A 27,847-nucleotide genomic window follows, 5' to 3' on the forward strand; every position below is an offset into this window, starting at 1 on the left:
ATACGCTGTGCGCATGCGCGAGGCGCCGACTTTCGTTTTGAGTTGCCGGTTGACTCGCGCATCACGTTCTCAGCCCTGTATCAATCCTTGGTCTCACAGAACGCTAACCGGAGCGTGTCCGGATCAGAGCTAGGCTCGAGGGGAGCACTTGTGTGCATATAAGAGGGGTCTCCTTCCACCTTGATAAGTTGCCTCACAGTGTGTCGGTATTTGAATTTTGGTATGTGTGTGTCTGAGGCACCCCTGGGCTGTTCCCCCCCTTGAAATTTCCTCCTTACCTCCCAGCTTTAGAGCTATGGCGTACTACGCCGAGGAGGGTGACCAATGGGTCGAATATAATGAATATGAGGAATATGAGCCACAGGAAGAACAGTTGAAGGAAAATTTGGTGGAGGCCCTGGATAATCAGGTCCAAGGGTCAGTTAATAAAGCCCTGATCAAGGCTCTCAAGCCTTTTACTAAACCCCTGCAGAAATATGGCAAGAGAAAGTTTAAATCAGCCCGTAAGGGTGATACCTCTACTCCCTCGGCACAGGTGTTGGCACAGATGGCCAGGAATGTCATAAGGGATCATGGCTCAATGGCTAATTGTGCTTCGGGGGAGTCTTCCCCGTCCCGCCTGATACCTCGGATTCGGAGGTGGAATCGGTGGCTTCCAGGAAGAAAAACAAAAAGGTGAAGCACACAGCATACAAGGCGGATGATAGTCAGGCCCCTAAGACCTTGTTGTTTGACCCCAACAGCATTGTACACCCTAGATCTACGGAATGGGTGCCCTGTCCTGAAGTGGCGCATTATGTAGGTAATAATTTGCGTCAGGGCTTTGAGAGTGGGGTTAGGGCCACTTTGAGATCTGAATGCCCCAGGCCCTCTTTGACAGGAAAGGTAGCGGAGACGCCGGACTTGGACCCCAATATGGCGGCGTTCATGAGGAAGTTTGCAAAGGATCCCAAGAAGGGACTGGATAGGGCATGGCGTGGCTGCCAGGACAAGTTGTTAGACATTTCGGGGCCCCTCACGAAAATTCTGGATGCCGCAGTTAAGTCAAAGGAGCAGAATGTGCCACTGGACGTGTCAGATGTCCTGGAATGGACACAACGTGCCATGTGCTTCTTGGGGAATGCTAATGTAGCCCTTTCCATGGAGCGGAGACGCTCTTTCCTTATGAGAATCGATTCCCAATTGGTGGAGATGGCCCCCACTGAGGCGGGGTCCCTGGCTAATGGGATGCTTTTTGGGGATACATTTGTGAAGGAAATGGGCAAGTACGTTGCCACCTTCTCCTCTTTGGATAAAGCGTAAACAAACATCAGGAAGGTGTTCCACACCGGTGTTTTTGACAGGGCCGGACGTCAACGAGGTCGAGGATCCGGCCGAGGTTTTAATCAGACCTCGCTTGGAGCAGAGCAACGAGGCAGAGGCAATCAACGACCCAATTTCTATCCCTCCCGCAATCGAGGAGGTGGTGGCAGAGGTCAGAGAGGCAACTATCGGGGCAACTATCGAGGCCAGCAGAATAACTCAGGAGACAATTCCTACTCAGGTACGAGTTCTATGTGCATCAGAACACATGGTGGGAGGCAGGGTGGCTCTCTTTCTTCACATGTGGCGAGAGCTCACATCCGACCCCTGGGTGTTACAAACAGTACAAGGGTATCACATAGAGTTTTATGCCTCCCCTGCGCAGCGTCAAGTGCCCGCTCCCCTACATTTTTCCCTACCAGAACAGAGTTTCATCGACGCAGAGGTGCATGCATTGATCCAAAAAGGAGCAGTGGTGGAGACCTTCCCACACGCTCAAGGCTTTGTGAGCACCGTCTTCGTGGTTCCCAAAAAAGATCAGGGCTTTCGACTTGTTTTAAACCTCAGGGATTTCAATGCCTGGGTTGTGTATCGGCACTTCAAAATGGAAGGCATACACTTGCTGCGCGACATCCTGCCGGAACAGGATTGGATGGTGCGTCTGGACTTGAAAGACGCTTACCTGGCGGTCCCCATTTTCCCTCCGCATCAACGGTTTCTACAATTTCAGTGGCGCTACCGGTGGTTCGAGTTTTCCGCCATGCCCTTTGGCCTCTCATCCGCTCCCTGGTGTTTCACCAAAATGATAAAACCGATAGTCCAGTGGTTAAGAGAAAGGGGAGTAAGATTAATTATTTATCTCGACGACCTCCTGATTTTGGGTCGTTCTCCGGAAATAGTATCGCTCCATCTGTCATGGACGATCCACCTCCTTCAGGAATTGGGTTTCCTACTGAATTTACAGAAGTCCATTTTGATCCCTTCTCAAACGATGGAGTTCCTGGGCTTCCAGATCGACTCGGTGAAGGCTCAATTACTCTTACCTCTCAAGAAGAGGGTGGTGGTCAAGAAGGAATTGAGGAGAGCGCTTGTCTCTCCGACAATTTCCTTGAGGACATTAGCGCGCCTGGTGGGCCTGTTGGCCTCGTCCATCCAGGGTCCATTGCACTACAGGGCTCTGCAACGGTTGAATACATTGCATCTGCGCAAGGGCTTGACTTATGCCCAGCAGGTTTCCCTTTCGGCAGAGGCGGGTACAGAGATGAACTGGTGGTTAGAGCATATGGATGCCTGGAATGGCAGAGCCATTTTTGCGGCCACCCCGGGGGTGGTGATAGAGTCGGATGCCAGCCGGTGGGGCTGGGGAGGCCGTTGCGGCTCGGTGGAGACAGGGGGTCGTTGGTCCCGCGAAGAGCTCAACCTCCACATCAATTGCCTGGAACTCCTGGCGAGTTCCTTCGCGATTCGCACTCTGTCTCCGCAGAAAGTGTCCTGCTGCATTCTCCTACGTATGGACAATGTGTCTGCGGTACGGTATATAAATCGCCTCGGCGACACCAGATCACGCCTCCTGGCGGAGATTGCCAAAGACTTCTGGCATTATTGCCTGGCACACCAAATCTCGGTGATGGCGGAATATATACCGGGCTCTGTCAACGTGACAGCAGATTGGAATTCTCGGTATCTGAGGGATGCCAGCGATTGGATGTTGCATCCCAGGATTTTCAGGGCATTGAACCACAAGTGGGGTCCGTGTGTGATAGATCTGTTTGCCTCGCGGCTCAACAGACAGGTGCCCCAGTTTTACAGTTGGCGGCCGGATCCCTTGGCGATCAGCTCGGACGCCTTTCTTCAGTCATGGACGACGGGCATTCTATATGCGTTTCCTCTGTTTATCATGATCCCAAGAGTTCTGGCTCAAGTTCGGCGGCAGAAGGCGGAGGTGATCTTGATCTCCCCGTGTTGGAGAGCACAAGCGTGGTTTCCGGTCGCAATGAGTCTCGCGTGTGCATCGCCAGTGCGAATCTCATCGTTTCCAGACCTTCTTACGGACCCGGTGGGTCTTCGCCACCCGTTAGTTCTACAGGATCAGTTGTCCCTCATGGCATGGAGACTTTCCGGCGCCGTTGACAAGTGCCGGGAGTTTCACAGGACACTCTCTTTTTCTTGTCACAGGCATGGGGGCCCCTTCCACTCACAAGCGCTATGAGTCAACTTGGAGACAATGGGTTGGTTGGTGTAACGAACGGCAGGGAGATCCGATGGGATCCGATGGTGAATTTCTTGTCAGAACTGGCGCGGTCGGGCATGGCATATAGATCAGTGAATAATTTTCGGTCAGCTATTTCGGCGGGACATCCGCATGTAGATGGCAAACCGGTCGGAGAACATTCCCTGGTGTGTAAGGTAGTCAGGGGGATCCGTTTAGTGAATCCCCCTCAACCCAAGTATACTGAACTTTGGGACGTTTCAGTGGTCTTGCGTTTTTTATCGGCTTGACCGGCTAATGAGGGTCTGTCTCGGAAACAACTCTCGGCGAAACTTACGATTTTAATCTGTTTGATTTCATGCAGGCGAGTATCGGAGATTCGAGCATTGGATTTGGCAGATAGAGTATTCATTCCTACGGGAGTTTCCTTTACTATTTCAAAGCGGACAAAAACGCATTCAAAATGTATTTCCTACCCTGCATTTCCTCACCACAGTAAATTATGTGTGGTAAATTGTTTAAAAGTATATGAGGATTGTACTAGGGAATTTAGGAATGATTTTGGTCAATTGTTGATTTCATTGCAGAGACCTTTCCGCCCAGTCGCCACTGCGACTCTGGCCAGGTGGGTTTCCTGGTTGCTGAGTCTAGCGGCTATTGATACTTCCAAATTCTGTTAGAGGGGCTATGGCCTCAAAATCCTTTGGTGCCGGTTCTGGCTTCAGGATATCATGACTGCGGCAGATTGGTCATCTGACTCCACTTTTAAAACGTTTTATCATAAACCTATTGTGGATGTGGCCTCGGTGGTGGTGGAGAAACTTTAAACTAGCATAATCAGAGCCTCCGTGGACTGACATAGAATGAAAAATTGTCTAGCAGACGCGACAAAGAATTTTCAATTCTATTAAGGACACGGAGGCGAGGATTATCCCACCCGGGCTAGCAGAGATGTATTCTTGCATTATTGTTTGGAAATGTGATGTATCTTACCCTCCCGAATGATGTTTATGGCTTGATGTATTCCCGAGTGTTGGAATGGCCATTACGATGTATATTTTCGTTTCAGGTGATCAGCATAAGCCGACTTGAGAAGAACTCCTGCGAGCTGCATTGTTGTGCTGTTTATGAGGAGAAGTTGATTCCCTTCGGAACTGGATGCGAGAGTTACCACGTTGGGTTCCAGTCTTGGTTTGGACTGATGAAGAAATCGCAAAGAAAGAAGAGGTTTCCTGTTTTCAGAGACTGTTATGTGTGGGACTAGACAGTGATTGGTGCAGACCAGTGGAGGGGGTTGTCCTTCCGGGGTCATGCCAGTTTAAAGTTTTATTGGCTGCTGTTATTGTCAGTAAAGATTAGAGAAGCATAATCCTCGCCTCCGTGTCCTTAATAGAATTGAAAATTCTTTGTCGCGTCTGCTAGACAATTTTTCATTCACCAACATGCCAGCGGTAGAGGAAGTGACGTCACATACATGTTGACGTGAATTACATCACAGGAAGTTATATCAAATGACACCTGACCAGCACTTCGAAGCAGTCCTGCAGCACGGGAGATCATCGCACATCGCACTTTGTTTCGGACCCTTGCCAGCCTTGTGAGGAGGGGCTAAGCTGCGTGAGCGCCATAAGTACTTCGTAGCAGTCCCGCAGTGCGGGACGCGTGCGGGATGTGCCCGGTCAGACATTAATGAACTACCTAACCGGGGCGACGGGGGCCATCGAAAAACAGATTAACTCTGTGGAGGAGACTTTGATTTTAGGAAAACAGGGGGGAGGGGCGGTATCGAGTATTGGGACCTCAGCAGGGAAGGATGACCATGAATGTCGGGCTGAGGCTTCAAATGGTCAACTACCCTCGAATGTTTGTGTCCAAGACGTTTCTAATCATATTTACGTTAGCGATCAGGAATGCGATTTCCAACCACCATCAAAGCGATCCCAGAAATCCAGAGATAGTCCTTAAAATTACTGAAGACAATCATGTAGCAGCCGGAGCGGACCCATTAAAAAAACACAAAAAAATGGTTAAACGAGGCAGAACAGAGATAGGACGGAGGGGAAAATCTTTCATTAATTGTGAAACTAACAACTCGAAGGGCGATTTAAGTAAGTTAGTCAAAAAATAGATGATTTAGATAAATTCATAAGAGATGCTGTAACTAACATTTCAGTAAGAGTGGCCTTAATTGAAGGGACTGTAAATAAAGTCCAGAAATTTTAATACGTCACAATAATGATAATTTATCAATTAAGCATACAGATTCAGTAAAGCTCACGACTAGCGAGACAACACTTTCGCAGAAAGATATACAATCAGTATGGACACATTGCAAAGAATGTAACATAAGACTTGGTTCTATGCCTTCTACTGAATCCTCAAAGACAACAGAGGATTTAACTCTATCAAACACAAACATAGTTAACCATATAAAAGAAAAAACTTGAGGGCGCATACAATTACAGACTTAAGACCTAACCAGCTCAGCCCGCTTCTATCTCTAAAAAGGCAACGGCCAGAAATCACCTCATTGGATCTTCCACCAGCAGTTACCCCTTACCCTGTAATTCTGGCTAATGTACTTAGATTATGGCCCCATGCGTTAGAACCCTGGGACGCTTTGAGAAATAAAGCTTTGTACTGGCTGGGTACAAAAACAGGTCTAATAGAGGCACTTTTTGCTGAATTTAAAATGGCAAGAAGAGTCCACTGGTTTGGCAGAGATCGTAAACCCCTCAAGGGCAATTGTGTGGTATTAACATTTAAAACCCCACAATTAGTTCAAGCTATCTTGAGGAGAGCAAAAGAGCAAAAAACCATTTCATTACTACCAGTGACATTAATATAGTACATTTGGGATATTTTTACCAACCGCCAAATGTACTACACACAAGAACAGATAGGAGGGTTTTTCACGAAAACATTTACCATACATATAACATTCCTGTCTCTAATCGTTTTGATATCCTGTCCACCTTAGAGGAAGTTGACTGACTAAATGCAATAGGCTTACATGCTGTACAAACAAGGTACAGCATTTCACATCTAACGCCCGATGTATTAGTACCTACTCCTGACCCGGTAACAACTCGGGACACAGGCTATAGATCTGATATTTCCATAAGCTCTCAAGCCTTTTCTTTTCTAGAGGAAGGCACTGTGCCCCCTACACACAGCCCAATGGTTACTCTAGATAAGTCCTCAACTATAGAGACACTTCCTATATCAATAGACTTACCTCACAAAACAAATGATATGTATAACACAGATTATAGCAGGAGGGAACTTTACCATATCCTATTTTGGAATGTGGAAGGTATTCGGTCTAAGCTTACTAATCCTTGATGGTTAGATTTTGCAGGGAAATTTAACATATTGTGCTTCCAGGAAACTTGGGAAGAGAACATCATACACATTAATGGGTAAAAATCTTTTCACACTGCTGCGGTACCATCCACTTATGGGAGAAATAAGGGTGGCTTCGCAACATATGTTTCTAATAATGTTAATGTCAATAAGATTGAATTGAAGATATCAGAAATGTATTAGCAGATTGTGATGTTTGATGTGGATAAAATGCACTGCATAGTTTTGTTGAATTTTTATAATAATGTCCCGTCAGACCAGATTGTGGGGGATTGATGAAATTGAGAAGTGATCTGAGTAAACATAACACATCAAGAGCAGACCAGGTCTGAATATGGTGTGTAGCCATGCCAGAGACCATGGAGCAGTCTGGTGTATGTGTAAACAAATGTTGAGTGACAGAAGCTAGGACAATAGCTAGGACACGTCCCATCAGCCCACCCTCGTGGTGGAATTTCATCATGTGGGAGGTGGTGGTCACTCTTAACCTTGCCCGACCAAATAGTGTCGGGAATCAGAGCAAAGACTCTAGCCATGATGTTATTCAAAAAAGTGGAAATGAAAAAATGAAAAAATGAAAATCAAAGTGCAGTGCTAGGGTGATCGTGATGGATAAAATTAACTACTAAGACTCAGGAAACGTTCAAACTGAAGTCTAGGTGTTAGAGATTAAAAACACGCCGAGTAGTTGAAGACTGAAACTACTCAATGGCGCTGTGCAAAAGGGTCGACATGTTTCAGCCTGTAGGGGAATTACCCCGGCTTTCTTCAGGACCTATAGTATGGAATAGCTACTGCAGCTAACCGTAATTTGTGAACTCACAAGTAACAAAAAATGTACATATCTACCAGGAACTTGACACTCCAATGTTCACTGGAGAAAGAGACACAACTTGTTCCTGTCAAGAGACACAAAAATGTATAATAATAACTCAACAATACAAGGTTATACACATACACCTGTAAGAATACACAGTCGCCGTACATAGAAACACACCTGCGCGAATAATTTTATTCCGCATGACTCAAAAAGCATAATAGCTTGATCACACAGAGGCATTTCCTCACAGTGATACTCACCCAGCTTTGTGTGGGTGAAGACCTCACCTCACCCGGCAACCGCTCGGGAGAATGAGGCCCCGCTCTGTAGTGTAGAAATAGGACATAGTTAGCACACAAACTATACTGTGCCCAGCCAAATTACTCTACACCTATACCCAACAAACGTGTGATAGACACCCATCTGTCCGACCAAACGACTGCACACACAAATAAACTGCACACACACCACAAGGTATTTCCCATATCCGCAGTGTGGGCATTGGTATGTGCCTCTGACTTGCTAACTTTGACATCCACTAGAGGACACTCATTTCCAATACATGAGTGAGATATATGCGGGATCTTGGCTATAGATGGCTGTTGTTAGAGTTTGGGGAGGAAACTAATGGAGATCCCAAACAGGACTCTCTGAGAAGCTTTTTTGGGGTGGGCTGCCTCCTTATGACAAAAAAACCGTTTAATGTCAGCATCCTGTGAACACAGTCTCTGTAATCCAAAAGCTAGTGAGTAACACACAGAACAACATTGGAAAGGATGTGTGCGTTTTTTGGGGTGGGGATTTTAATTCTGACCTGTGCCCACATAGTGAGGGGGATATTTGTGGAATAACATCTGATGACGGAACTAATTATACCCATTTTTCACACACAACTCTTGGGGAATATTTAAATGATTTTATCTTTTTATCTTATCTCGGTTTTGCCAATGATTTATGCTCTCCGCCAGTCCCCTTCATTTATGCTTTTAACGGTAGAGGGATGTGTTCGACTATTGATTACATCCTTCTGTCAAGTAGCCATTCTAACAAGCTAATAAGCTTTATCACTCACAAAAGTGCGCTGAGTGACCACTTTCCATTAGGCATCACTTTTTTATTTCCAAATGACGTGATAAATATTAAGGGTAACTCGGATCATGGTGTTCAGAATATAGGGCCAGATGTAGGAAGGCTATTACCGGTCGGTAACGGCCGAAATTAACGAATTTCGGCAGTTACCGACTGGTAATAGGCTTTTCTGATGTAGGGGCTGAAAATAAGGATTCGGTAATTTACTGAATCGGTAATTTAAGGAATCGGTAAATTACCGATTTCTTAAATACAGATTCGGTAAATTACCGAATTCCTAATGTAGGGAACACTTTAATGAGTGCTTATCCCATGTTAGGATTCGTTATTTACCACCAACTACAAGTTGGTGGTAAATAACGAAAAAAAAACAAAAAGCAATTTTATGCAAATTGCTTCACTGCCATGTTGCAGACATACATGCCCTTAGGGCATGTATGTCTGCAACATGTGCACCCATACACAATTGAGGGGTGCAACAGGGTTCAAAGTGACACCCTGCCACCCGTCAATGTTTTTCCCCTTTTACCGAATCGGTATTTACCGAATTGGTAAATACTGATTCGGTAAATACCGAATTTTACAGATTCGGTAAAATTTACTGAAAAATTACCTACATACTATTTACCTATTCTTAAATACCGAATCGGTATAATTCGGTATTTAAGAATAGGTAAATAGTATTTACCTACATCTGGCCCATAGTTCTGAACAAAATAAATGAATATTCATTACGCTGGTCTATGGTGGACTCAACTGAATTTACACAAGGTCACTGGTAACAAACTGCAAATCCGCCTTTCTGGTTTGTGTTGATGAGACTACTCCCCACTCTGAAATGTTAAAGTCTTAGATGCAGATTAATAGAGAGGTTAAAAGGGCCGTATTCGCGGAGATCAGAAGATCTCATAAAAGAAAACAGGTTCAACGCTAAATGCACAAACGCCTATAGTAATCCGAAACACGCTTTACATAAGCCTATTAAAAACCCAGAAGAAATAACAATGGCCAGGGGAGGTTTATAAACGTGCCCTTAAAGAATGTAAAGGTGCGATAAGTGATGGAATATGGTCAGCATTGCACAAAGCCACTTTAACCAGAGATAATACAGCTTTTTGGAAGCCAGTAAATGTCCCTTTTTTGGCCCCTCGAGATATACCAACTATAGAATAGACATTGCTGAGGACCAATGGGTGAACCATTATTAAAAAATGTACAACAATACTGTACACGAGACACCAATGGTTATTACCCAACAACCTGAGGAGATAACGCCACCAAACTATTACCCAATTGACGTACACTTTACTTTAGAAGAAGTCAGTATTGCTATTAATGCAAGCTTGGGCGGGAAAGCCGCTGGCTCTGATGGAGTCTCTGTAGACTTCTATAAATCTAATTTGTCGCCCTGGTGCCCCCTCCTAACACACAAGTAATACAGCATTTTGTGTTTCTGGATTCATACCAACATGGTCGGAATCTATTCTGGTCCCAATTTTTAAGAAGGGCGACCGTCAAAATCCTGTTTGTTATCGACCAATATCACTGTTAGACTCCTTAGTCAAGGTGGTAGGTTGTATCATACTGAATAGACTACAGGATTGGACCGAAGATAATGGCATTATAACTGAACTACAATATGGTTTCCGACAGGTCTAGGAACTGCGAGCAGGGACTAAACTTACACACTATTTTTGGGAAACTATACACGGGACAAGCAGGGGAGGCTATACCTGGCATTTGTTGATCTAACAGCAGCGGTTGACTGCGTTATACATGATAAACTATGGAAGATCTTAGAAGATATGGGTGTGGAAACCCCACTTATCGACTTCTTGAGGCAGCTATATCGTGACGCAAAAGCAAGGTTTCGGTACCGGATAAGTGGGGAGTGCATGGCTATGTTTACAATACAGAGAGAGATAAGACAAGAATGCTTTTTGGCTCCTTTTTTATTTAAATTGTATATTAATGAATCAGGTAAAGTTTTAGCGAACCAGTACCAGGATTTGCCACAGATTGACAAGCGTTCCATACCCGCCCGATTGTATGCGAACGACACTGTCTTGATGTTGCGTACGCAACTGGGGCTTCAAAGGGTAGTGTCTAGTTTTCAACATTTATGCATAACCTGGGCCTCACAGTGAACACCTCTAAAACTTTTTTCATGAAATGCGGAAAAAAAAGCGCAAAATGTAGAGACATATTTATTGATAATAACAAGGTAGAATTTACAGAAAGTTTTTCTTACCTAAGCATTCTTTATGACCAGAAGGGGGCAAGGTCCCAGGCTGTTCAAGTAAGAAATTTTTTATTTATGAAAGCCACTGCCGCATTAGCCAACTTTGCCAGAAAATTAGGAAGACGACCTGTCGTGGAATTATTACATATTTATAAAGCTAAATGCATCCCAACGGCTATGTATGGGGCAGGTGTTTGGGGCTGTGTAGATCCCCAGCCTCTGCAGCTTGTCGAGAATGCCTTCCTTAGATATTTGCTGGCAGTCCCAAGTAGTAAATCTACTTATATATGTCATTCCGAATTAGGGACGGCGTACATATCTGATCTTATATAAAGTCAGCCCATCTTACTATGGCGCAAGATATGGTCCACATCAACCACCAGTTTTAATTGAGATATTTTAAATGATAGCATAAAATTACAATGGGTGACTGGTATCTCATGGTTAAATTACATAATTCTTTTTACGGAAGACCTCGGGCATCCAGAATATTTTGATGACCCGGGTAGCATAATTACAGTCCCAAAAAAAACGTAAAAAACAATTTGTTTGACGCTTCTGAAGACAAATAGATTCTCAACCTAAATATTTAAGCCAAAGGTACAGGAGAATCAAATGTTATTAACTACTTACAGTATACAGACATATCTTAAAACCACTATTGGTGGTTACGACAGGATGGTGTTGACCCGTTTTATACTGGGGAACTTTGATAAGCCAACTAGTTTCCTTGTCATGAATGATTGGTCTAACACCCTGAGTATGTGCCCATGTAATGATATGTTTCTGCAAACAACAGTGCATGTTTTTTTATTCCGTGCCATGAAAGTGGTGGATTTAACCAATTTTAAGGTTTATTGGTTTTAGACAATGGCGTCCTCCGTTTTTAGCAGTACAATTTTTAGAGAATGAAGTATTTACAAGGTCTATAGCCTCTTACTTAAAAAGCATTATTAAATATAGGAAATCTATTGGTATATGATTTTTCTAAAATATACAATTTACAGTATGGATTGCTTATAATATTATGTGATATATTGTGCTTTTATGGTTGTTTCTCTCAAAAATCGAATAAAGCACATTTTGATTTGTTTTGATTTGATTTGATCCCTGACCATGTTTTTTTCTAGGAAGGCATGTCACATGACTCTAACATCACCCTATCATCACAACAATTGAGGATTTGCGTTGCATAGTATCACAAAGTAATGCAAAGTTGTGCTATGCAACTTTGCATTACTTTGCAATACTTTGCATTATTTTGTATTAAGGGGGCATTCCATGGATGATGCATGGGAGTTCCCATGCTATCACCCATGGGTTTTAACACAAATCCCTATGTATTAACACTGGTAGACAGGAATTTAGACCAAAACCTTATGCCTTCTTAAGGCAAGTGTAACAAGGAGAATTATTTCAATGTATTTCTTGTTTTTTTAACTTTGCATGTGTACTGCATTGTCCAGCATACACACAAAGTGGGAAAAGCCTTAACTCATAGTTTTTGTACTGGAAGGGACCCTTCCAGTACAAAACCTAAGCTTCAGAAAATGCATACACATTGCACTCTGGCACAAGAGTATATGCATTGGTGCATGGCTGCCAAATGTGTGCCAGCGCAAAGGGAGAGAAAAATGCACCATATCTTATTAGATTTGGTCCATTTTTTGTCTCCCCCTGTGACACAAGGCAGTGCAGCAACTTTGGGGCAGTTTTGCCTGGCGTCAAAGAATAGTAATCTGGGGGAGTGGTTTACGCGCCGATCTGACATGCCGGCTCCTATCTGAGTTCCCCATCGACGCAGGACTTTGCTGTATTTTAAGAGCCTCGTCTGGCAGCTTTTACATCCGCGAACCTGTGATGTGGCTCCGTAAAGGTGCGGTGAGCCTTTTCATCGGTTTCTTCATGCTCCTACTCCAGTTTTGAGCCCCTTTATTACGGCGGTGAGTTTCCTCACAGAAAATCGCAGGCACCCGCCATTTTGTTTGTGGCGCCGGCGCTCGCATTTCTCATGTTATCGGCCCGTTTTCCTTCAAGACTTCCTTCAAGACTTATTGGATAAAACATGCTCCTGGGCCTCTTCTCCTTAAAATGAATGTTACTCATACTAATACCTTCACAATGTTCAGCCGGGTCATTTAACTCCTTTTTTTTTTTTTTTTTTACTGTGTCACACCTGTTCACTTGCCAGCATTTATTTTATTATGCAAACCCTGTTCTATTTTAATGAACTGCTGAAGCACGATTACGGCTGCGCCATTATTGATCAGTAATTGTTCAATGTGGCAATATACAACAAACGGAGTTTAAATGCAGCATCACCACCACTTCAAAGAACAACATTTACCCAGTGCTCACGCCATTTTACATTGAGACACTTGACTTTCTCTTTATCTATCTGCTTTCAGATGTGTCTGTGCTCAGATAGTGCCTCTTTTATTTCATACAGCTTGAAAAATGGTTGGGCATTAACTGTCTGTCATATAAAAGTGCTCCTATTAATTTTTATTCAATATTTTCTGTGGCAGTGATGCAACTACTACTCTTTACTAAGAACCTACTGAGGTATTTGATATGCTATGCTTCAGGTTCTCTTGCTTCTACTACTTTTACTATAAGGTGTGACACATGCTGAGGATTACGAGAATATAATTTCTTCAGCCTTAAAAGAAATACTTTTTCTCATCTATATTTTTGAGGCATATTCACCTAGTGCTGTGCATAAATCATTTATTTCAGTGTTTCACTATGGCTAGTGATCCTCATGCTATCAGATCTTCTTCCTCTGGTACAAAACCGAAAAGGCATAAGAATGATCCACCTTCTCCTATTCTCTCCTCACAAAATCCAGTCCTGGACTCTATATTAGATGAAGTTCGTGGCCTTCAACCTTTCATGTCCGTAACCAATAAAAAACTAAAACAGATTGAGGAGAGATGGATTGTTATGGAGTCCAAGGTTTTGGAACTTGAACAATGAGTAAGTTACTTACAAGATGTTTCTTCAAAGATTCCTACCAACAACAAGGTAACACTTGGTCTCGAACTCCAAAAAGAATTTAATAAATTAGATTAAATGAAGGTGTGAGTGGACTACCTACAAAGTCGTTCACTGGGCACTTTCAGAATGCTGGTAGTGTTCCCATCAGGCAACCGACCTGTACCGCCCTTCATCATTTGGAAAAAACATCGTAAGGCACACTGGAAGTGGCCCAGTGTGCGATCACGCACAAATGTGCTACAGTTGTTCTCTATATCCGAATGAATGTATTTATCACTGAGTAGGTATCAGGGGGTTGCTAACAAGCAGTGCAGAATATTAAAGTAAACAAATTAATTAAATCTAAACAGTGGTGGTGTCATTAAAATAGGGTAAAGGAAGGAAAACAGTTTAATAGGAACCTTCCTTTCCCAACATTAAAAACAGTGAAAAAAAGGTAGCATTAGCAAATAACTACCTTGACAGTTTTTTTGGTCATGGTCGACATGTTTCTGCAGTGTTACCTGGGCCCAGAGGTCACCTACTGCTTCATCAGGACCTAGTGATTTCTACTGCTTATAGTGAGAATGACATGAAAAAAGTGTAAACAATATCACCTTTAGTTCTCCTGGATGTTGATTTCAGGATTTGGCATAGAAACACACACACCAATATGCAAAAAAATAAAAGAAAAACAAATTTAGCTATTATGTCACATCTTGCTAACAAAATATTCACAGCTCTATATGGTAGCCATGGATAACATCATTACATTAATGTCAACATACACCTATCACATTCTCGCATTAGCGAGTCATGCAAGAGCACAATGACTGCTGGTCATATACACTCACCAGAAGTTTAGGAGAGTAATGCCCCACCTCACCCGGCATCAGCGCAGGTTTCAAGGAGCCCCGCTCTGTGTGAAATAATAAATAAATAAACGAACAAAGGCAGAAGGGTCAGAGGAAGCACCAAGACGCGAGGGCAACCGCTGTATAATTATCAAAAAGCTTTATCAAACAGTCTCGAGTAAAATCATCATCGCGATTTGGGTAACTCGAGACTGTGTCTATTGAGCATTTATACTCTAAATGCACTGCGCAACCCTTTGGATCATCGCGCACGATTTAAAGAAATCGTTCACTGTACCTAACGCTGAAGCGAGTATTGCTCTAACACAAGCCCCCAGTTGGTTCACTCCTCGAGTTGCGTTAGACTTAAACCGCCGTACTTCTAAATCGATAGCCCCGGTCGCTTACCTGCCCGTCGGTACTCCAGACGTCCTTCCGGGCTGTCTGTGGGAGGTGCCGAACGGGCAGGAAGTGGCGGTATTTACGGATGTTGTTTTTCCGATTTGCTCTATGTGGCGCCCTGACGTCATTGAGGCGCGCCTGCCAGTTCATGGGAATTGTAGTTAATATATATTTCTGAGGTTGAAAAACATTGTCTTAAGATCACGGATAGATTTATTATCCTCTCAGAATCAAAACAACAGATTCTCCTATGTAAAATGCTCGTCCTACATTCAAAGCTCAAGTAACAGAACATTGTGCTGCAGCTTTGGTAAAACGTTATTTGCGTATATTTAGTCTAATCAATAAACAGTATCATTAAATAAAAGTTTAGAACCATAACCCTACCATATAGGTGAATCATTACTCTCATGATCTATATGTATGCCTGCATTTAATTCAGAGCACGGAAAATTACTTCGTGAACTGCAGATCTTTCTATGTTCAGACAGAAGCAATCAAACATTTAAGAGTTCTGAACACTTTATAGAGACATCCACGGAATGTCTTCGTTCAGTCCTGTTTTATCTGTGCAAAGCTTATGTACCCATTTCTGTTCACGTCTAAACAGGAACATCCTTACATCCGTAATATGTGTGGGTATCAGAGGTTGTTCTAACACTGTCCAGTGTAGGTCATTAGGCCTGTGCTTTTCTTGCAGGAAATGATTGGTAAGTCTTGTTGACTGTCTTGAACACCGGATGGAGCTTTTGTGTTCGGTAATACGTGTCTTTACCCTACGAGTCGTCATGCCCACATATCTTTTCAGGCATGGGCATGTGATCAGATAGATCAGATTGGAGCTATTACATGTGGTGAATCTGCGTTGTTCCCATGGGTGATCTGTACCAATATCTATTGTCTGTGATCTGGTGGTATTGGGACATACTGCGCAGTTGCCACAGGGGTGATGCCCGGTAGCTGCCGGCATGTCCCACAGAGTACCCAATGCTCTTGGTAAGTCATCTTTGGGCCGGGTATGCACAAGTTTGTCCTTTAGACTCTGGCCCCTCTTGAACGCAAAAAGAGGAATCTGAATACCATCTGTTCCCGTATTTAGAATACTCCAATGTTTTTTTACTATTCGTTGAATACTATTCGACTGTGTCGTAAAAGTACTCACAAATGTCATACGATCTTGTTTTGGTTTCGATGGTAAGGCCTCTAGTAACCCCTTCCGGTTATTGTTTGAGGCTCGTTTCTTGGATCTGCGAACTAGATGTCTAGGATATTCTTTATGCAAAAGATCTTGTTCTAAATTTCCTGCATGATGTTCAAAGCTGTCTCTTGTGGAACAGTTCCTCTGAATTCGCAAAAATTGCCCGAAGGGCAAGTTATCCCTCAGGGACTTTGGGTGACAGCTATTGTAATTCAATAGTGAGTTCCGTGCCATCGGTTTACGGTATAGTTCGGACGCCAACCCCATGGGTGTAGAGGTTATAAGAAGGTCCAGGAAGGCCAAGTGTGTCCTGCTGTATTCTATGGTGAACTTTAGGAACTGGTTCCTGCCGTTCAACCATTCGTGGAAAGCAGCAAGTTCTGCCTCGCTCCCTCTCCATATCACCAGGACATCATCTATATACCGCTTCCACAGACGCAATTTGTCTGTGAAAGGGTTGGTCTCAGAGAAGATGTGATCTGATTCGAACCTGTGGACATATAGATTAGCTAGGGACGGGGCAAAAATGCTGCCCATGCTGGTCCCGCTTACTTGTAAATAGAGAGAATCTTCATATCGAAAAAAGTTTTCAGTCATCGCTAGATCAGCCAATGACATTATCAGTCTTACTGGTGTGATGGAATCCAGTTGTCTCTCTGTTAGAAGTGCCTCCACTACCTCTAGTGTTTCTAACTGAGGAATTGAGGTGTAAAGACTCTCTACGTCGAATGACACCAAGATGTCTGTGCTTCCATCGAAGTCGATATCTGGTAGGAGCCTCAGTACATCCTTGGTATCCTTAAGGTAAGTCGGCATTTCGCTCACCATTGGTTTAAGGAATACATCCACGAATGTTGATAATGGTTCTAATAACGAGCCGATCCCTGAGATAATAGGGCGGCCCGGGGGTGGTCGTTGTGGCTTGTGTATTTTGGGTAAATGGTAGAAATAGGGAACTCTAGGATTCACTGTGCATAGGAATTGCCCTTCTTTGGCTGTTATCCAACCCTCACTGAGTGCTTCTTCCACTATTTGCTTGATTTCTCTGGTGAGTCTCTCAGTGGGATCTATAGATAGTTTGCGGTATGCCCTGGTGTTATTGAGTTGGCGAAGGCACTCTGTCTGATAGGCATCTGCATCGAGCAGCACAATAGCCCCGCCCTTGTCCGCCGGTTTGATAACCACGGACTGATTATTGGACAAGTTCGTTATAGCCTCTTGTTCCTTTCTCGAGAGATTGTGGAAAGGTCTATGTTCTTTTAAGAAAAGTTTTTTCAGGTCAGCATCCACCGCTTCCTCAAAAGTCAGCACTTTTGCCGGGAGACCTATGGTTATAGGGTTAAAAGTGGAAGGTCTTTGAAGACCCGTATTTACACATCTAGTTGGTATCTCTCCGGGACTTTGTTGTTTTTTGGGCAAAAAAATAGTGTAACCTAATTTTTCTATAGAGTTTGCCCATTTCTATCTGGGTGACAAAGGGATCACTTCTATTCGTGGAAACAAAGCCGAGGCCCTTATTGAGTACCTGTTCTTCATTTGTGGTAAGATGGTATGAACTGAGATTGATCACAGTGTTGGACCTGTCGACGTCTCCGCTCGGTCTTGGCCGATAACCTTCCCGCTCCTCAAACCCATTGCTTGGGGGGGTAGGTTCCAACGTACCTGGCCCTGTTGGGCTGTTCGTTGTCGGCCCCGTGTTCTCCGGCCAGATCCTAAAAAAGGCTGTTGGTTGTAGGTTTGGAGAGATTGGTTTGGATCATAAAGTCCCATTAGAGGGTACTGGGGGAATGATGGAGGTCCCCAGGGGGACGGTTGCCACCATGGTGGGGGCCCGGTAGGCGGCCCGAATTGTTGGCCATAGCCTCTCCAGTTTCTCCTATTGTACCCTCGCCCTCTACCTCTCTGTGGCCCAGGGGTGCCCCCTTGGTTGGAGGTGTCCGAATCACTTGATCCATTATCCGAGCTCGAAGTGCCATAGTTGGAACCTCCTTTCTGAGAGCTCTTATTGAATGCTGGTGGGGAGTAGTCGTCACTAGTGTATGGATATATCCTGGTCATACTGAAATTAGCCAGATCTTTTTTAAACTTCTCTAATTTGGTAAACAAGATCGAATCACGAAACTCTTTACTCGTCTTGTTGCCTTCTTCTTGTTTCTTAGAGAAAGCCTTAGTCGTTGAAATAGTGGCCTTAATCTGACCTTCCAAGGTCTGAATTTCCACGAGAATATTATCTGCTGGTTTTTTTTGCTGTTTTGATGATTAACACCAACCAGTCCCGGGTGCATCTCCACGCTATCAAATACCAATCTCTCAGGAAATCCTTGTCGTCCAGAAATAGTCGTGGTGCGTTGTTTACTATGAGCCCTGTAGGGGCACAATTCCCACGCAGGTATTCTGCCATTATTGTCCCATGCACACATACTCTTGCTTGGTTCTTCCTTAGTACGAGGACTTTTGTCCAGCCCTCATCAGTATTAGCTGATGTCGTAGGTAGGAGGTCTACAATACTGGGATTTTCTAACAGAATACTCTGTATTTCGTCTTCATCAAATGCTAAACCAAAATTGGTAGCCATTGTATCAAATCTGGAATGTTTTATACTGATTCCCCGCCGCTGCTATTGTGCCTCAACTCTAACTCGTTCTGCCTATGTTTTTGTTAGTCATGAAATCCACGTACTAATAGTAAAAAGGTTAATACTTAAATAACTAAAGACCCGTAGCCTACCAGCTACTCTCATAACAATACTTACAAAACGGGGGTCTGAGGGAATATTTAATGACCAAAATGCTACAGCCCTCTACCTTAACTACTACCAACAACAAGGTAACACTTGGTCTCGAACTCCAAAAAGAATTTAATAAATTAGATTAAATGAAGGTGTGAGTGGACTACCTACAAAGTCGTTCACTGGGCACTTTCAGAATGCTGGTAGTGTTCCCATCAGGCAACCGACCTGTACCGCCCTTCATCATTTGGAAAAAACATCGTAAGGCACACTGGAAGTGGCCCAGTGTGCGATCACGCACAAATGTGCTACAGTTGTTCTCTATATCCGAATGAATGTATTTATCACTGAGTAGGTATCAGGGGGTTGCTAACAAGCAGTGCAGAATATTAAAGTAAACAAATTAATTAAATCTAAACAGTGGTGGTGTCATTAAAATAGGGTAAAGGAAGGAAAACAGTTTAATAGGAACCTTCCTTTCCCAACATTAAAAACAGTGAAAAAAAGGTAGCATTAGCAAATAACTACCTTGACAGTTTTTTTGGTCATGGTCGACATGTTTCTGCAGTGTTACCTGGGCCCAGAGGTCACCTACTGCTTCATCAGGACCTAGTGATTTCTACTGCTTATAGTGAGAATGACATGAAAAAAGTGTAAACAATATCACCTTTAGTTCTCCTGGATGTTGATTTCAGGATTTGGCATAGAAACACACACACCAATATGCAAAAAAATAAAAGAAAAACAAATTTAGCTATTATGTCACATCTTGCTAACAAAATATTCACAGCTCTATATGGTAGCCATGGATAACATCATTACATTAATGTCAACATACACCTATCACATTCTCGCATTAGCGAGTCATGCAAGAGCACAATGACTGCTGGTCATATACACTCACCAGAAGTTTAGGAGAGTAATGCCCCACCTCACCCTGCTCGATGCAGATGCCTATCAGACAGAGTGCCTTCGCCAACTCAATAACACCAGGGCATACCGCAAACTATCTATAGATCCCACTGAGAGACTCACCAGAGAAATCAAGCAAATAGTGGAAGAAGCACTCAGTGAGGGTTGGATAACAGCCAAAGAAGGGCAATTCCTATGCACAGTGAATCCTAGAGTTCCCTATGTCTACCATTTACCCAAAATACACAAGCCACAACGACCACCCCCGGGCCGCCCTATTATCTCAGGGATCGGCTCGTTATTAGAACCACTATCAACATTCGTGGATGTATTCCTTAAACCAATGGTGAGCGAAATGCCGACTTACCTTAAGGATACCAAGGATGTACTGAGGCTCCTACCAGATATCGACTTCGATGGAAGCACAGACATCTTGGTGTCATTCGACGTAGAGAGTCTTTACACCTCAATTCCTCAGTTAGAAACACTAGAGGTAGTGGAGGCACTTCTAACAGAGAGACAACTGGATTCCATCACACCAGTAAGACTGATAAAGTCATTGGCTAATCTAGCGATGACTGAAAACTTTTTTCGATATGAAGATTCTCTCTATTTACAAGTAAGCGGGACCAGCATGGGCAGCATTTTTGCCCCGTCCCTAGCTAATCTATATATCCACAGGTTCGAATCAGATCACATCTTCTCTGAGACCAACCCTTTCACAGACAAATTGCGTCTGTGGAAGCGGTATATAGATGATGTCCTGGTGATATGGAGAGGGAGCGAGGCAGAACTTGCTGCTTTCCACGAATGGTTGAACGGCAGGAACCAGTTCCTAAAGTTCACCATAGAATACAGCAGGACACACTTGGCCTTCCTGGACCTTCTTATAACCTCTACACCCATGGGGTTGGCGTCCGAACTATACCGTAAACCGATGGCACGGAACTCACTATTGAATTACAATAGCTGTCACCCAAAGTCCCTGAGGGATAACTTGCCCTTCGGGCAATTTTTGCGAATTCAGAGGAACTGTTCCACAAGAGACAGCTTTGAACATCATGCAGGAAATTTAGAACAAGATCTTTTGCATAAAGAATATCCTAGACATCTAGTTCGCAGATCCAAGAAACGAGCCTCAAACAATAACCGGGAGGGGTTACAAGAGGCCTTACCATCGAAACCAAAACAAGATCGTATGACATTTGTGAGTACTTTTACGACACAGTCGAATAGTATTCAACGAATAGTAAAAAAACATTGGAGTATTCTAAATACGGGAACAGATGGTATTCAGATTCCTCTTTTTGCGTTCAAGAGGGGCCAGAGTCTAAAGGACAAACTTGTGCATACCCGGCCCAAAGATGACTTACCAAGAGCATTGGGTACTCTGTGGGACATGCCGGCAGCTACCCGGCATCACCCCTGTGGCAACTGCGCAGTATGTCCCAATACCACCAGATCACAGACAATAGATATTGGTACAGATCACCCATGGGAACAACGCAGATTCACCACATGTAATAGCTCCAATCTGATCTATCTGATCACATGCCCATGCCTGAAAAGATATGTGGGCATGACGACTCGTAGGGTAAAGACACGTATTACCGAACGCAAAAGCTCCATCCGGTGTTCAAGACAGTCAACAAGACTTACCAATCATTTCCTGCAAGAAAAGCACACGCCTAATGACCTACACTGGACAGTGTTAGAACAACCTCTGATACCCACACATATTACGGATGTAAGGATGTTCCTGTTTAGACGTGAACAGAAATGGGTACATAAGCTTTGCACGGATAAAACAGGACTGAACGAAGACATTCCGTGGATGTCTCTATAAAGTGTTCAGAACTCTTAAATGTTTGATTGCTTCTGTCTGAACATAGAAAGATCTGCAGTTCACGAAGTAATTTTCCGTGCTCTGAATTAAATGCAGGCATACATATAGATCATGAGAGTAATGATTCACCTATATGGTAGGGTTATGGTTATAAACTTTTATTTAATGATACTGTTTATTGATTAGACTAAATATACGCAAATAACGTTTTACCAAAGCTGCAGCACAATGTTCTGTTACTTGAGCTTTGAATGTAGGACGAGCATTTTACATAGGAGAATCTGTTGTTTTGATTCTGAGAGGATAATAAATCTATCCGTGATCTTAAGACAATGTTTTTCAACCTCAGAAATATATATTAACTACAATTCCCATGAACTGCCAGGCGCGCCTCAATGACGTCAGGGCGCCACATAGAGCAAATCGGAAAAACAACATCCGTAAATACCGGCACTTCCTGCCCGTTCGGCACCTCCCACAGACAGCCCGGAAGGACGTCTGGAGTACCGACGGGCAGGTAAGCGACCGGGGCTATCGATTTAGAAGTACGGCGGTTTAAGTCTAACGCAACTCGAGGAGTGAACCAACTGGGGGCTTGTGTTAGAGCAATACTCGCTTCAGCGTTAGGTACAGTGAACGATTTCTTTAAATCGTGCGCGATGATCCAAAGGGTTGCGCAGTGCAGTTAGAGTATAAATGCTTAATAGACACAGTCTCGAGTTACCCAAATCGCGATGATGATTTTACTCGAGACTGTTTGATAAAGCTTTTTGATAATTATACAGCGGTTGCCCTCGCGTCTTGGTGCTTCCTCTGACCCTTCTGCCTTTGTTCGTTTATTTATTCATTATTTCACACAGAGCGGGGCTCCTTGAAACCTGCGCTGATGCCGGGTGAGGTGGGGCATTACTCTCCTAAACTTCTGGTGAGTGTATATGACCAGCAGTCATTGTGCTCTTGCATGACTCGCTAATGCGAGAATGTGATAGGTGTATGTTGACATTAATGTAATGATGTTATCCATGGCTACCATATAGAGCTGTGAATATTTTGTTAGCAAGATGTGACATAATAGCTAAATTTGTTTTTCTTTTATTTTTTTGCATATTGGTGTGTGTGTTTCTATGCCAAATCCTGAAATCAACACCCAGGAGAACTAAAGGTGATATTGTTTACACTTTTTTCATGTCATTCTCACTATAAGCAGTAGAAATCACTAGGTCCTGATGAAGCAGTAGGTGACCTCTGGGCCCAGGTAACACTGCAGAAACATGTCGACCATGACCAAAAAAACTGTCAAGGTAGTTATTTGCTAATGCTACCTTTTTTTCACTGTTTTTAATGTTGGGAAAGGAAGGTTCCTATTAAACTGTTTTCCTTCCTTTACCCTATTTTAATGACACCACCACTGTTTAGATTTAATTAATTTGTTTACTTTAATATTCTGCACTGCTTGTTAGCAACCCCCTGATACCTACTCAGTGATAAATACATTCATTCGGATATAGAGAACAACTGTAGCACATTTGTGCGTGATCGCACACTGGGCCACTTCCAGTGTGCCTTACGATGTTTTTTCCAAATGATGAAGGGCGGTACAGGTCGGTTGCCTGATGGGAACACTACCAGCATTCTGAAAGTGCCCAGTGAACGACTTTGTAGGTAGTCCACTCACACCTTCATTTAATCTAATTTATTAAATTCTTTTTGGAGTTCGAGACCAAGTGTTACCTTGTTGTTGGTAGTAGTAAAGGTAGAGTGCTGTAGCATTTTGGTCATTAAATATTCCCTCAGACCCCCGTTTTGTAAGTATTGTTATGAGAGTAGCTGGTAGGCTACGGGTCTTTAGTTATTTAAGTATTAACCTTTTTACCATTAGTACGTGGATTTCATGACTAACAAAAACATAGGCAGAACGAGTTAGAGTTGAGGCACAATAGCAGCGGCGGGGAATCAGTATAAAACATTCCAGATTTGATACAATGGCTACCAATTTTGGTTTAGCATTTGATGAAGACGAAATACAGAGTATTCTGTTAGAAAATCCCAGTATTGTAGACCTCCTACCTACGACATCAGCTAATACTGATGAGGGCTGGACAAAAGTCCTCGTACTAAAGAAGAACCAAGCAAGAGTATGTGTGCATGGGACAATAATGGCAGAATACCTGCGTGGGAATTGTGCCCCTACAGGGCTCATAGTAAACAACGCACCACGACTATTTCTGGACGACAAGGATTTCCTGAGAGATTGGTATTTGATAGCGTGGAGATGCACCTGGGACTGGTTGGTGTTAATCATCAAAACAGCAAAAAAAACAGCAGATAATATTCTCGTGGAAATTCAGACCTTGGAAGGTCAGATTAAGGCCACTATTTCAACGACTAAGGCTTTCTCTAAGAAACAAGAAGAAGGCAAAAAGACGAGTAAAGAGTTTCGGGATTCGATCTTGTTTACCAAATTAGAGAAGTTTAAAAAAGATCTGGCTAATTTCAGTATGACCAGGATATATCCATACACTAGTGACGACTACTCCCCACCAGCATTCAATAAGAGCTCTCAGAAAGGAGGTTCCAACTATGGCACTTCGAGCTCGGATAATGGATCAAGTGATTCGGACACCTCCAACCAAGGGGGCACCCCTGGGCCACAGAGAGGTAGAGGGCGAGGGTACAATAGGAGAAACTGGAGAGGCTATGGCCAACAATTCGGGCCGCCTACCGGGCCCCCACCATGGTGGCAACCGTCCCCCTGGGGACCTCCATCATTCCCCCAGTACCCTCTAATGGGACTTTATGATCCAAACCAATCTCTCCAAACCTACAACCAACAGCCTTTTTTAGGATCTGGCCGGAGAACACGGGGCCGACAACGAACAGCCCAACAGGGCCAGGTACGTTGGAACCTACCCCCCCAAGCAATGGGTTTGAGGAGCGGGAAGGTTATCGGCCAAGACCGAGCGGAGACGTCGACAGGTCCAACACTGTGATCAATCTCAGTTCATACCATCTTACCACAAATGAAGAACAGGTACTCAATAAGGGCCTCGGCTTTGTTTCCACGAATAGAAGTGATCCCTTTGTCACCCAGATAGAAATGGGCAAACTCTATAGAAAAATTAGGTTACACAATTTTTTTGCCCAAAAACAACAAAGTCCCGGAGAGATACCAACTAGATGTGTAAATACGGGTCTTCAAAGACCTTCCACTTTTAACCCTACAACCATAGGTCTCCCGGCAAAAGTGCTGACTTTTGAGGAAGCGGTGGATGCTGACCTGAAAAAACTTTTCTTAAAAGAACATAGACCTTTCCACAATCTCTCGAGAAAGGAACAAGAGGCTATAACGAACTTGTCCAATAATCAGTCCATGGTTATCAAACCGGCGGACAAGGGCGGGGCTATTGTGCTGCTCGATGCAGATGCCTATCAGACAGAGTGCCTTCGCCAACTCAATAACACCAGGGCATACCGCAAACTATCTATAGATCCTACTGAGAGACTCACCAGAGAAATCAAGCAAATAGTGGAAGAAGCACTCAGTGAGGGTTGGATAACAGCCAAAGAAGGGCAATTCCTATGCACAGTGAATCCTAGAGTTCCCTATTTCTACCATTTACCCAAAATACACAAGCCACAACGACCACCCCCGGGCCGCCCTATTATCTCAGGGATCGGCTCGTTATTAGAACCATTATCAACATTCGTGGATGTATTCCTTAAACCAATGGTGAACGAAATGCCGACTTACCTTAAGGATACCAAGGATGTACTGAGGCTCCTACCAGATATCGACTTCGATGGAAGCACAGACATCTTGGTGTCATTCGACGTAGAGAGTCTTTACACCTCAATTCCTCAGTTAGAAACACTAGAGGTAGTGGAAGCACTTCTAACAGAGAGACAACTGGATTCCATCACACCAGTAAGACTGATAATGTCATTGGCTAATCTAGCGATGACTGAAAACTTTTTTCGATATGAAGATTCTCTCTATTTACAAGTAAGCGGGACCAGCATGGGCAGCATTTTTGCCCCGTCCCTAGCTAATCTATATGTCCACAGGTTCGAATCAGATCACATCTTCTCTGAGACCAACCCTTTCACAGACAAATTGCGTCTGTGGAAGCGGTATATAGATGATGTCCTGGTGATATGGAGAGGGAGCGAGGCAGAACTTGCTGCTTTCCACGAATGGTTGAACGGCAGGAACCAGTTCCTAAAGTTCACCATAGAATACAGCAGGACACACTTGGCCTTCCTGGACCTTCTTATAACCTCTACACCCATGGGGTTGGCGTCCGAACTATACCGTAAACCGATGGCACGGAACTCACTATTGAATTACAATAGCTGTCACCCAAAATCCCTGAGGGATAACTTGCCCTTCGGGCAATTTTGCGAATTCAGAGGAACTGTTCCACAAGAGACAGCTTTGAACATCATGTAGGAAATTTAGAACAAGATCTTTTGCATAAAGAATATCCTAGACATCTAGTTCGCAGATCCAAGAAACGAGCCTCAAACAATAACCGGGAGGGGTTACTAGAGGCCTTACCATCGAAACCAAAACAAGATCGTATGACATTTGTGAGTACTTTTACGACACAGTCGAATAGTATTCAACGAATAGTAAAAAAACATTGGAGTATTCTAAATACGGGAACAGATGGTATTCAGATTCCTCTTTTTGCGTTCAAGAGGGGCCAGAGTCTAAAGGACAAACTTGTGCATACCCGGCCCAAAGATGACTTACCAAGAGCATTGGGTACTCTGTGGGACATGCCGGCAGCTACCGGGCATCACCCCTGTGGCAACTGCGCAGTATGTCCCAATACCACCAGATCACAAACAATAGATATTGGTACAGATCACCCATGGGAACAACGCAGATTCACCACATGTAATAGCTCCAATCTGATCTATCTGATCACATGCCCATGCCTGAAAAGATATGTGGGCATGACGACTCGTAGGGTAAAGACACGTATTACCGAACACAAAAGCTCCATCCGGTGTTCAAGACAGTCAACAAGACTTACCAATCATTTCCTGCAAGAAAAGCACAGGCCTAATGACCTACACTGGACAGTGTTAGAACAACCTCTGATACCCACACATATTACGGATGTAAGGATGTTCCTGCTTAGACGTGAACAGAAATGGGTACATAAGCTTTGCACAGATAAAACAGGACTGAACGAAGACATTCCGTGGATGTCTCTATAAAGTGTTCAGAACTCTTAAATGTTTGATTGCTTCTGTCTGAACATAGAAAGATCTGCAGTTCACGAAGTAATTTTCCGTGCTCTGAATTAAATGCAGGCATACATATAGATCATGAGAGTAATGATTCACCTATATGGTAGGGTTATGGTTCTAAACTTTTATTTAATGATACTGTTTATTGATTAGACTAAATATACGCAAATAACGTTTTACCAAAGCTGCAGCACAATGTTCTGTTACTTGAGCTTTGAATGTAGGACGAGCATTTTACATAGGAGAATCTGTTGTTTTGATTCTGAGAGGATAATAAATCTATCCGTGATCTTAAGACAATGTTTTTCAACCTCAGAAATATATATTAACTACAATTCCCATGAACTGCCAGGCGCGCCTCAATGACGTCAGGGCGCCACATAGAGCAAATCGGAAAAACAACATCCGTAAATACCGGCACTTCCTGCCCGTTCGGCACCTCCCACAGACAGCCCGGAAGGACGTCTGGAGTACCGACGGGCAGGTAAGCGACCGGGGCTATCGATTTAGAAGTACGGCGGTTTAAGTCTAACGCAACTCGAGGAGTGAACCAACTGGGGGCTTGTGTTAGAGCAATACTCGCTTCAGCGTTAGGTACAGTGAACGATTTCTTTAAATCGTGCGCGATGATCCAAAGG

The sequence above is a fragment of the Lissotriton helveticus genome, chromosome 2_1 (genome assembly GCF_964261635.1).
Source record: "Lissotriton helveticus chromosome 2_1, aLisHel1.1, whole genome shotgun sequence".
In the NCBI taxonomy this organism is placed as follows: Eukaryota; Metazoa; Chordata; class Amphibia; order Caudata; family Salamandridae; genus Lissotriton; species Lissotriton helveticus.